Here is a 13,390-nt window from a genome sequence, read left to right as displayed (position 1 = left end):
ACCCCTCTCTGACTCACTCATATAATAACAGGGATGCCTAAAATTACATAACCTGCTCTCAAACATGTACAGGGAGTGTAGTATGTGCATCCGACAGAGGCAGCCCTGCAGCACCACCTGAGGCATGAATGCCATGTGTTAAGCAATGTAACAGCATGTAGTATATACAAACTTGATGACCCTGACTAACATCCTACCCTCACCAAGCATGATGCCACAATATGACGATGAGATGATCAATTTCAATAATTGGCTGAAGTATTGCAGTTAGTCAAAGGGGATCCAATGTGTGCCAGCCTGGGATGACATGCTGAGCATGACATGATGCTCCACCTGCTAGGGGTGGTGTGCACCTATCAGTCCAGGCGTTATGGATACTGGCAAAAGCTGTTGTTATCCACAGCATGCCTTGAATAGGTAAGGCTCAAAACACTAACCCACCTCCATAGGTATCACAAGGGATAAGAACCTAGATGTAATGCTACCCAATGCCAGAAGTCTAAACAGCAAGATGCATGCAGTCTAAGCTCCCCCAGTATGGAGAATGTTGATATCTGTCCTGTAACAGAAAACTGGGTCAAGGCTCACAACAGCACCCTAACACTACCAGGTTGCACCTCATACTGTGCTTTACAGCCTCAAAACATGGAACAAGCTACAAAAGGAGGCTGACTAGCAATAATTGTCAAGGATAACCACCCCCCCCATGTTGGTACCACAACAAGAAGCAGCATGGACTAGCCATGGTCAAGTAACAGTGGCTAAAACTGCCTCCCAGTTTATAGCCTGCTACAGACTACCGTCCTAACACCAGGAACTGCACTTGGCCTATGTTGGAATACATGAATATATCAAGCCCTCCAAACCACATTATATTGGGTGACTGAAAATACCCAAACATAGACTGTGAGCATTATACTAGCTCCAACACTGTAGGACAAAAGTTCCTAGAATCCATAAACCAAAATGCCCAGGAACAACGTACCACTCCCACAAGAGGGGTAAGCATACTTGATGTGATAATCAGCAAAATGGGTACTGGATGGCAAGATGAGAAGTGTATCACTCACTGGTAAGACCAGACCATAGAGTAATCACACCGGATATGCATATCCCGACCACAGTCCCTGGCCAGAATACCACAGTGAAAAACATGTGTAAAGCAAAAGTTGCACTCCTCCAAACTGATGTGGAATCCATTAAAGGCCCTGTGCAGGTGCAAAATATGGGCCACACCTCAGAACCTGGTGTACAGGCATTCCATGAACATGCCAGGAATGCTTGGATTATGCAATCCCAAATAAAACCAAGACACAATGCCATACACGCAGGCATCTGGCATGGTGGACTCCAGCCATTACCAAACCATGCAAGAGAATGAGGAAGCTACTACATGATAGAGAAAACATAAAAAGGGAAGTAATCACTGATCAGTAGTATGGCAATAAAATATGTCCACACATACAATACACTACGTCCAGCTACAATAAGTTGAATCTGTGAATCTTGAGGCAATGTTACACCTGCCCAAGTACACAGACAACCCTCACCTCCCCCCAAGAAATACAAATATATGTGAGAGATGCAACCATTTATCCAAACCGGAGGCTGAGCTCTCTCAACTCAGTACTGTCAAAACTAGTCAGGAGGAGAAGGTAACCACACACACCACAAACCCAGTCTCACGTAGACCTATCACAACTGCAAACCAAAGACATAAACACAGAAAAACATTCTCGGAGGCCCTAATTACAAACACACCACATCAACAGAGGCCTCCAAAGCAGACACCCAAGCAACCACTACCTCCAAACATAGCACATGCAACACATAATACACAAAGCTGGTGTGCCAAACAGTCACAGGCCAGAAGGAGAAACAACATGCCTGATACAGTTGTAATAGGTGACTCCATAGTCAGACACACTGCTGTCCCACTCAAAAGACTTAACAAGGGAAAGGGTACAGTAAGCTGCCTGTAGGCTGCTGCAATATGCCACATAACACAAGTACGCAGGTCACCCCAAAGCAAATAGAAATATAATGCAGTCATTGTCCATGCTGGCGTGAATGACCTGAGATGTACCTACATGAAAAGAGACATAGATGAGCGCTCCGATTATGCAGTCCAGGCCGGTATGACACTGACTGTGTGCAGCATCCTACCCTCACCAAGAATAATGCCACAGTACAAACACAGAATGATCAGCTTTAACAAGTGGCACAATTACTGGTGTCATTCCAAGGGGATCCAATGTCTGTCTGCTTGGGATGTCATGCTTGACAAGCCACGCTGCTGTTCCAGGGATGGCTTGCACCTGTTACACCTGGGCGTCTGGATATTGGATACGGCTCTTGTCACCTCCATAGAGCCTTTCGTAGGCAAGGCTGAAAAGACTAACCCACCACCCTAGAAAACATAAGTGGAAAGAAACATAAGGGTAATGCTGACCAATGCCAGACGTGTAAACCTCAATATGCATGCTCCCGAGGCCCTCCCCAGTATGGAGAACATTGATGTCCGTGCAGTGACAGAAACCTGCAGCAAGGCTCCTGACAGCACACCAGCACTACCAGGTTATACCTCATATCATGCGTTATGGCCCCAAAACCTGGACCAAAACATAAAAGGAGGGGGAGTATCCATATTAAGCACAGACACCCACACATCCAGGTAACTGACAATACATGAAGCATCGGAGACCACCCATGTGCAACTAACCGTAGGCAAAACTGCTGTACAGTCTGTAGCATGCTACAGACCACACTCTCACACACAGGAACGCCACCCAGCCGTCCTGAAGACCCTGGACAGTATGAATGTCTCACCAAATACCAAACAAGGTACTCACAAATTACCAGATAGGTGGTAATCCATTATGTATGGAAGGAGTAATCAGGGACCTAGGGACACAAGTGGACAGTAACCTGTTATGTGACACTCACATTGCCAACGTGGCTAGGAAGACTGTCTATATTGGACACCGTATCATGAAAGGATTCACATCTACATCAACAGAGGTCATTGTGCCCCTATACTGTTCTCTTATCAGACCCATAATCTAGTACAATGCTTTATTTGGGATGTACCTTACCCGACACCTGCAGCAGTTAGAAAGACCTCAAAGGTACCTCACCAAGAGGATAAAGGGTCTCAAATATATGTCATATGCTGCCTGGCTGTAGACACCCCAGCTGAATGCAGTTACATACTGCCTACACAGAGGCGTTGTATGCCTGTTGTACAAGGCCATGTCTAACACAGGAGTAATGGACATGCTCCACCCCAGAAAACCCAAATCCATTGGAGCTGTGAGAGTGAGAGATGTCAACCTCAACACATAATGAAATAGGATGTGCTGGAGGGACAGATACATAACCCAGAGGCTCCCTACACCCTGGAACAGAATCCCACTCTATGTTAGGCAGAGCCCCTCACTGACTCTCTTCAACAGGAATCTTGCCAAGTGGATGGATGATAGTAGATGTACACTGGGGATCTTCACTGTGTCACGTCCAGACAGAGGAACAGTAAAGTAAATCATAAATGGCCATAATATTCACATAGCAAGGGGTGGTGAAAAACCACACACACTCTGGCTAGGCTTATAAATGCCCTAGGGCGGATAGCTTAGTATGAACCTATGAACCTATGAAGATACAAATTGTACAGGACACTAAGGATAATCACAAAGCTTTCTTAACTGATGGTAGGAACCTTGTTGGGAATTCACAGATATGCTATGAATCACTCAAATATTACAAACAACATACCAAGCACACACACATATTGCCAACATCCAACCTGACATGTGCAGTGCAACCCCCACCCACCACAATGCAAAATGTCTATCCCAGCAGAGTGCTGGCCCCCTGACATTGCAGATGCTGAGTTAACAGCCAGCATCTACAAAGCAAAACACACAGCATCAATGGTATGAGATGCTGTCCTGGGCTGAGTCCAACATGGACTCCAAGAAGAATGGAATGCCAAATAACACTACTGCTCAATATCAGCCTTACCACAGGATATGTACCCAAAGAGCAGTGTACAACAACAGTTGTCCTTCTCAACAAAGGTGTTGCCTGAATGGATACTGCAAACTACCACCCCAGAATCCTGACAAGCGTGGTCTGCAAAGCTATGGAAAGGATCAGCATGTACCGCAGACATAAAGATATTGGGGACCTACTGACACTGGACCCTACCCAGTGTGGCTTTCTTAAGTGCAGATCCTGCCCCTTAAACATGTTTGATTCATTTGAAACAGTCATTAAGGTCATTGATGTGGGGAATGTGGTCCACACAGTGTAGCTGGACCTTGCAAAGGCTTCCATACAATACCCCACGTGTTCATTATAGATAAGCTCACCAGCTTAAATATAAACCCCTATGTCAGTAGAGGGGTTGAAAACCAGACCAAGGACAGAACTGACATGGTCAGAAATGCTGCAGCCATGTTAGACTACAAACCAGATATAACTGGCATCCCACAAGGCTTGGTCCTGGGACCTCCCTCGTTTGGTATATATGTCCCATACGTACAGGCCAACATGGAAGGACTGTGTCTGAACAAGTTTGCAGATGTCTACAAACTGGCCACCATATCTGACCCTCCAGCTGACACAAGCATCCCACAAAAGGACCACATAGAAACAGACAACTGGTGCCATAGCCATGTTAGCAAGCTAATTGCAGAAAAGTGTATAGTCAACCCCTGCGGATATACAGTAAGTGCCCACCAATTACCACATAGGTGTTAACCCATTAAGTACTTAACATGTAATAACAGACCTGGGGATACAAGTTGATAGATATCCTGCATTGGACAAGCATGTGGCTGTAGTGGTTACAGAAACATACCATATACCCACCTAATCATGAAGGTTGTCAGATCTAGATCAGGGGAGGTCATTGTGGCTCTGCAGTCATCCTTCATCAGCGTTACAATTGACTACAATAGCCCCTGTGGGATGTACCTCAGCAGACACCTCTATCAACTGGAAAGTCCCCAAAAGTACCTCACCAGGAGTATCAAAGAGCTTGAACAGATGCCATGCGTTGCCTGATTAAACAAACTGCAGCTCCACACACTGCCATACTGCCCACCCAGAGGCAAGCTGTGCCTGATGCATAAAGCCATGTCCAAGCTGGAATCAATGAACATGCTGCACCTTGTACAATCTGAATGGCAGTGAGATATGCACATGAGAGACCTGAACCCCAGCACTGACATACATAGGACAAGCTGTACTGAATGATCCATAACACAGAAGCCACCCCCACTCTTGAGTAAACTCCCAGTACAGGTTAGCCAGAGAGTCACTCATCGACTCTCCTCAAGAGGAATCTTGATGAGTGGATGGGAGATGGTAGGTTTTCCCTGGGTATCACTGTTATGTCATGGGTAGATGGAGGCACAGTATACTAACCATGACATATGTCATGGCAAACTCCGGTTACAATGTGTGTCGAAGGACAAACACACTCTCCGACTAGCATTAGAAATGGCCTAGGGCACATCGCTAGTGTTTGCCAATGTACACCTATGTTGTGGAATACACTACCAATGTTGGACAAGCCTGGTTTAAGTAGTTCATATCTGAACATAATGCAACATGGTCAGATGTGCACAACTGGCTCCTAACCAGTCTGTTGTGCTCACTATGAAAATGTAAAGCAGTGATAGGACTAAAGCCCAGGATACTGTCCACCACAGTGAAAGTACTGAACCAGTACACTATACGATACTACAGTGTTAGGTCAGTATGAAAGGATGTTGACAACTGTATGCAAAGTATCCCATGCAAACTCTGCAGGCACAGTATAATCCCTGTTGTGTTCAGACACAAAGCAGTTGGACAGTAAGTACACAACATGACACACAACACACAACCATAAACGTGCGATATTGTTGAAGTTCACACTCATCCACAAATGTGGTGGGCTGCAGAGTTCAACATATGGAAAGCTCACACTGGGCATGCTCGCACACTTAGATAAATGAGACATATGTCAGACAACATGCCATGGAAAGCCTGAACTGGGCATGCTCACACACTTAAGCCAAATCTCAGTTTAGCAGTTGGCCACACATATCTGGTATTTGTACGTGTTATTCCAGGAACCAACCACATTACAGCAATCTGCCCAGTGCACACAGTTAAATGACTACAGAGACATAAGTGATATAGTGGATCCCTCTCATATTCAAACATCTTCCACAGATACACAAGTTGTTCATAGAAGCAGGGAATGCTATGGCAATAAAGACCTGCAAACAGTCTATCAGCAACAAATATTGTGCATCTGACAATTAAACATATGGGTGTAGAGGTCAACACTAGGCTGGTTGCCCTAGGGAATGACAGCTTAGCCAGAGTGTGCTTGGCATCTGCCTCCACAGTACAGTAGGCTCCTGTGCCACTGTAAAGTAGGTCACATAAGGCACTGTGTGAGGCTAGTGTGCTGTGCCTCCATCAAGCTGGGACACAGTGGAGATCCCAGGGGTTGAATTTGCTAAGCCACATCCATGTTGTTGGTGTGTGCTGGAAGAGGGTTGGTGAGGACCTCTAACAGTAAGTGGGCATCAATAACAGACTGAGGGAAGCCTTATCTGCAGTGTCTGGACAATTTCACTGTCAACACTTTGTTGTGAGGATTATGAGGGATTGAAGTGTCGTGCCAGTACTGTTCAGAGATGTCCTCCCTCTGTGGGCTACTGCTCTGCAATGTATTAGCTCACTCTGTCTGTTGGACAGCTCATATATAGCTGGTGTACACCTGACAGGTTTCCTGTTGTGGAGGAGTCATGGGTATATTTGGGATAGCATGATCAATGCAAACCTTCCACATGCTCATAGAATGCAATTGTCAAGGATTATGCAGAGTGGCCTGTATACTCCCCCAGCATGGGTCCTTTCAAGTCTTCCACCCCAGTCTTCACAAGTGTAAAGTCTGCTTTTGATAAATACAATTTGTTTGCAGTGACAACCTTGCCTGGGGGTGGGGATGGGATATGGATGTCCAGGGAAAGGTGGGTATGGTCAGATATCAACAATGGTGGTCTACCTCTGGTGTGGAACAGTGAGTACCCATGTTGCAGATGGTCAGGTGCAATATGTATTCCCCCTTGTGGCTGTGGTGAGTGGTTCTGCCATAGCACATAGACTCACAAATTATAGTGGCTGTAGGGTAATGTTGTAGAGGCCTGAGTAGTTCCCACACACAATATACCTGTACCTGACATTAACATCTGGAATGGTGTATGTGAACACCTTCATATCTTGGCACTGTTCCCAGGGAAGCAAAGTGTGTGTCCTGGATGTGGGAGGGGTGGTCCTAACTGGTTTTGTTGTGTGTTACAGGTCCTGTGATCATGAAGCATGGCATAGAACATAACCTGCCAGTGCTGATGTGCATATCTGACCCTGAAGTAGGTGGCTGCAAATGCATATATATGCTATCCCCCACCTGACAGGTAGTACTAGATGTACATACCTCTGTAGAAATAATGATGTCAGCACCCTATAAATACTGCAGGTGCAGAGCAGATGCCCAGTAATTCGGATAGTGTGCTCTGCTAATGCATCTCCTTCAAGTGTCATAATATAGTTAGATAGGGGTTTGAATCCTGCAAATGCTCGGTGTGTGTGTGGGTGAGCGAGCTTGTTGTGTGTGCAATTCTGTGTGAGAGAAATGTCCCTTTTGGCAACTAGGAGAACACACTACAGGATACACATTCCCCTTTCTAAACACTGATGATGTCAGCACCCTATAAGTACAGCAGGAGAAGGACATCCTCCCAATAAAGTGAATAGTGCGCTCTGCTAACGTGTCCGTCTTGAGTGTCATAACATAGTTAAGTAGGGGTTTTAAATCCTGCAAATAGCAAGTGTGTGCATTTGGGTGAGGGGGGTTAGTGTGTGTGCAATTCTGTATGAGAGAAATGTCCCTTTTGGCAACTGGGAAAACACACTACAGAATGCACATTCCCCTTTCTAAACGCTGATGATGTCAGCACCCTATAAGTACAGCAGGAGAAGGGACACCACCCACTAATGTGAATAGCGCACTCTGCTAATGCATCCGTCTTGAGTGTCATAACATAGTTAGGTGGGGGTGTGAATCCGGCAAGTGTGTGTGTTTAGGTGAGGGAGGTTAGTGTGCGTGCGATTCTGTGTGAGGGAAATGTCCCTTTTGGCAACTGGGAAAACACACTACAGGATGCACATTCCCTTTTCTAAACACTGATGATGTCAGCACCCTATAAGTACAGCAGGAGAAGAAAAACCTCCCAGTAATGTCAATAGCGCGTTCTGCTAATATGTCTGTCTAGAGTGTCATAACATAGTTCGATAGGGGTTTGAATCCTGCAAGTTTGGGTGAGGAGGGTTAGTGTGTGTGCAATTCTGTGTGAGGGAAATGTCCCTTTTGGCAACTGGGAAAACACACTACAGGATGTACATTCTCTTTTCTAAACACTGATGATGTCAGCACCCTATAAGTAAAGCAGGAGAAGGAAAACCTCCCAGTAATGTCAATTGCGCGCTCCGCTAATGCGTCTGTCTTAAGTGTCATAACATAGTTAAGTAGGGGTGTGAATCTTGCAAATGGCAAGTTTGGGTGAGGGGGGTTAGTGTGCGTGCAATTCTGTGTGAGAAAAAAGTCCCTTTTGGCAACTGTGAAAACACACTACAGGATGCACATTCCCCTTTCTAAACACTGATGATGTTAGCACCCTATAAGTGCAGCAGGAGAAGGGGTCCTTCCCAGTAATTGTCAATAGCGTGCTCTGCTAATGCGTCCATCTAGAGTATCATAACATAGCTAGGTAGGGGTTTGAATCCTGCAAATGGCAAGTGTGTGTGTGTGTATGGATGAGGGGGGTTAGTGTGTGTGCAATTCTGTGTGAGAGAAATGTCCCTTTTGGCAACTGGGAAAACACACTACAGGATGCACTTTCCCCTTTCTAAACACTGATGATGTCAGCACCCTATAAGTACAGCAGGAGAAGTGAAACCTCCTAGTAATCTCAATAGCATGTTCTGCTAATGCGTCCGTCTTGAGTGTCATAACATAGTTAGATAGGGATTTGAATCCTGCAAGTGTGTGTTTGGGTGAGGGGGGTTAGTGTGTGTGCAATTCTGTGTGAGGGAAATGTCCCTTTTGGCATCTGGGAAAACACACTACAGGATGCACATTCCCCTTTCTAAACACTGATGATGTCAGCACCCTATAAGTAAACCAGGAGAAGGAAAACCTCCCAGTAATGTGAATAGCGCGCTCTACTAATGCATCCGTCCTGAGTGTTATAACATAGTTTTATGGGTTTGGGGTAGGGGGTTGAATCCTACAAGTGTGGTGGGGGAAGAGTAGGGTGTGTGCAATTATATGTGTGAGAGAAATTACCCTTTTGGCAACCAGCACAACACATCAGCTGGTGCACATTCCAATCTTTACACAGAGATGATGTCAGCACCCTACAAGTACAGCAGAAGAGGGCAAATCTCCCAGTAATGCAAATAGCACGCTCTGCTACTGCATTTCTCACTACTGTCATAACACAGTTAGTTTTGGCTTTGAATTCCACACATGCCACTTGTGTTTCGGGGGGCGTGGAAGTAGGGTGTGTGCAATTACATGTGTGAGAGAAATTACCCTTTTGGCAACCAGTACAACACACCAGCTGGTGCATATTCCAATCTCTACACAGAGATGATGTCAGCACCCTACAAGTACAGCAGAAGAGGGCAAATCTCCCAGTAATGCAAATAGTACGCTCTGCTACTGCATCTCTCACTACTGTCATTCATAGCACAGTTAGTTATGGCTTTGAATTCCACACATGCCACGTGTGTTTTTGTCACACAGAATGCCCATGTGTGTGGGTTGTTGTTCACAATAATGCATGACATCGATTAAACCAGTAATGGCAATTGACACAGATGATGTATGTGTGTGCCAAATACACATATGTACCTGTGACCTTCAATAGTTCCCGTGTCTGACGCCTGCCACATGTGAATACATGGTATTTGCACTGGATAACATTATGACTGTAGTCTTCTGTGCAGGTGCTGCATGTGGTATGTGTATATACAATGTGAGTTGTATATGGTATCATCCTAGCAGTGAGGGATACACATCTGGTCTGGGGCATATAGTCTACATGTCGTTGATGAAAAGGTGCTGCATGTTTTCACCTGTTGTGGGAGTGGTAACAAGTTGTTCCATAGCAATGCAGTGACTACATGCTAGGAACCTTTCAGCTAGGGTGTTGTAGCTACAGTAATTCATCAGCATTCAGTAATACTTCAGCATTCTTGGTGAGGGTATGATGCCAACCAAGGTCAGGGCCATACCAGCCTGTGCCACATGCTCAGAGAGCCCTTCTATGTTCCCTATCATGTAGTCCAGGGAGGTACATCACAGGTCAGCCATAGTGGCACGGACAATGACTGAGTCATATGTGTCCATGCCTCTGACTGTCCTGTATGCTTGTGTTATGTGGTGGACCATAGTGCCCCACGGGCATATCACTGTGACCTTCACCTTGTCCAGCCTGGTGAGCAGGACCTTACTGTACCGGACAATAAAGGTACCTAACACAACTGTAGCAGGTGTGTTGTCTAGCCGTACAGGCTGTGACTGTTTGGCACACAAGATTTGTGTGCTATGTGTTGCACGTGCTGTGTTCTGGCTTAACGTATGCCGGTGTGCCAGCTGCAGTGGTGTCTGCTGCTCAGGCAGGATGCTATTCTGAGGCTCCACAAATGGCCCAGTGTGTTCATGTGTTTGGATTGCTGTCAGTGTAGGTCTACATCAGACTGGTATTGTAGTCACTGTAGTATTTCATGCCACCTGACAGGTTATGCCAGTACTGGGTTCAGAGTGCTTAGTCCCCAGTTTGGCTATGTGGTTGCATCTCATACATGTGTTGTATGTCCATGTGTAGGGGAGAGGGTTGACTGTGTACATGTGGCAGCTGTGACATTGCCACATGACCCACATATTCCACAACTGTACCATAGAGGTGACTGACAAGTGACCTTTGCACATGCCACCATAGTATTGTGATTGCCATGGTGATTAACAGCACATAGGGCCAATGGGGAACAAGGTACAGAAGGTGAGTATGTGAGTGTGTAGTGCCTTTGATTAGTTAGCACTGGCATATATGACTGCTCACGTGGTCAAATGCCAGGTAAGTCATATGCAATGTGTCACAGGCAACGTACATGTGAACAGGACAAACAGTGACGTTCTGTCAAGTGAGACATGGACATACATATAGTAAGCTATGCAGAAATCACTAGGAGTCCACAGAAGCTCTGAACACCTGCATTGCAGGTGGGATCAGTGTTCCAGGGTAACTGCAAGCAAACATGCATGCAAACAAAGCTACAGTAAGCAGGACTGCATGTAGTCCATTGTACAACAAATAAGCTGTACCACTTCCAGTAGGTAACAGTGCAAATATGCAGGCACTATACACATGTACATGGAAATACACAGGTCAGATGGCTAGGTTCCAGTCTCAGCGCACACAAGTGTACAGACCATGTACCGTCAGGATGCACAATAACTGGATGGAAACCCAGGTGCTCATACCTGCAGTAATACACATGTCAAATAACAGACACTGAGCCTTCACTCAGTGGTTCCATACTTAGTAGGATGTATGCTACCTGTCCTGCCACCACAGTATCCCTGACATTTATGGGGACTCTCCCTCCTGTGAAAGTTAGTTTTGTGTGTTGGGGTTGTCTAGCATGGTATGAGATGTGAGCTTGCAGTGCTAGGGTGCTCCTGTGTGTCCTGTACGAGTCGTGTAGTACTGCACACATATCAACATCCTCAAACATCCGCATTGCAGAGTCCAGTGTGGGCAACATGCCACTTGCAGTTTACATGTCCATCATTGCGTATCAATACTTTCATTGCCTTATCCCCTGTGCTACCTATGTATGTAGCCTTCTGTTGACATCCTTACCACCAGAATGCCTACATGTGCAGATGATACACTATGGTACTTACCATGGGTGTAGACAACAGTACAAGACAATCATACCCTTACTGCATCAGGCATGCTGGGATATACCCACAATTATATCAGCACACAGTACAGTTAACAACATGATACTATTACTACACATCTATGTAGTCACCCTGTGCATCAGCAACATGTTAACCTGTACCTGCACTGATGTTACAGATTGCAGGAGGTGGCACAGTTTCATCATATGCACAGGGTATGAACTTGGTATGCCTGAGTCTGCCACTGATACCACCAATTGACATGTGTGTGCATGTGTGTTGGTGAGGGACAGCAGTACAAGGTGGGGCAATGTTGATGCAGTGTGTGCGTGTATGCTGTAGCCCTAGGTGTTGTCAATTCACATGTGTGTATAGATGCACACAGTTCCACCTCATGGCTGCCATATACCGGTGTTTGTGGACAGCCACAGACTGTACCTGCCAAGTCATACAGATCAGTGTCTATGGCCACAGACACGGTACCTGTGCCTTGCAGGAGTGCTACGGACCATATCCAGTACCAATCCAGACTGGGTACTGTCATCAGAAGCAGGTGTTCGTTGACTGGACACAGATCCCTGTCGGGCCTGTCCAGAGCCACGTGCACATGGTCTCCTTGGGCAGTCTGATGACAGCACAGACCCAGCATTGCTGGGGCTGCTGCTGGCACTATGGGGGCAGCCGCAGCCCTGTTGTCATCCGCGATGACTGCCAGCTGCTGCTGTTGCTGGCATACGCCCACATCAACGCCTCAACCGTCCACCATTGCCCTAGCTTATGGACATGTAGTTGTGGAATCAATCTAATATGTCCCCACAATGTCTGTCTATGACATCGGTGAAATTACGGATGACAGCCGCAATGTCACGCATACTGTCAGTCATGGCTGTGTGACATGCTGTCAGCTCCCTCAGACCCTGTCTGGTGTACCATTCCATACGTGACTGTGCCTGCATGACAGCCCGAAACATAGCTGAGGATGTAAGACCTCTGTGGGCACATCTGACAGGGGCAGTACACCCATGGATGCTCCCACGAGAACCCCTGGACATCTGTCTGTGTGGTACCATCTCAGGGCCATGCCCATGGCTGCTGTGTGGGGAAGCATGTGCCACAGATACCACATTACCATGGTCAATGCCCACTGTATCCTGTCCATCACCTAGGGACATTGGTGACAAAGGGTGTATTGGCAGGATAACTGTGTGCATTGATGGGGTTGACAGCTGTGTAGTGTCAACTGGCTGACCAATGACAGACCCTGGCATACCTTCCTGTGCCATTACACAGATGTCATCATTATCAGTACCCGTGGCACCTGATTCAGGTTCCCTGCTGCATGACACCAGA

Source organism: Protopterus annectens, chromosome 8.part0 (assembly GCF_019279795.1).
Source record: "Protopterus annectens isolate FY-2018-M chromosome 8.part0, PAN1.0, whole genome shotgun sequence".
NCBI classification, from domain to species: domain Eukaryota; kingdom Metazoa; phylum Chordata; order Ceratodontiformes; family Protopteridae; genus Protopterus; species Protopterus annectens.
This window is presented reverse-complemented; position numbering follows the sequence as displayed.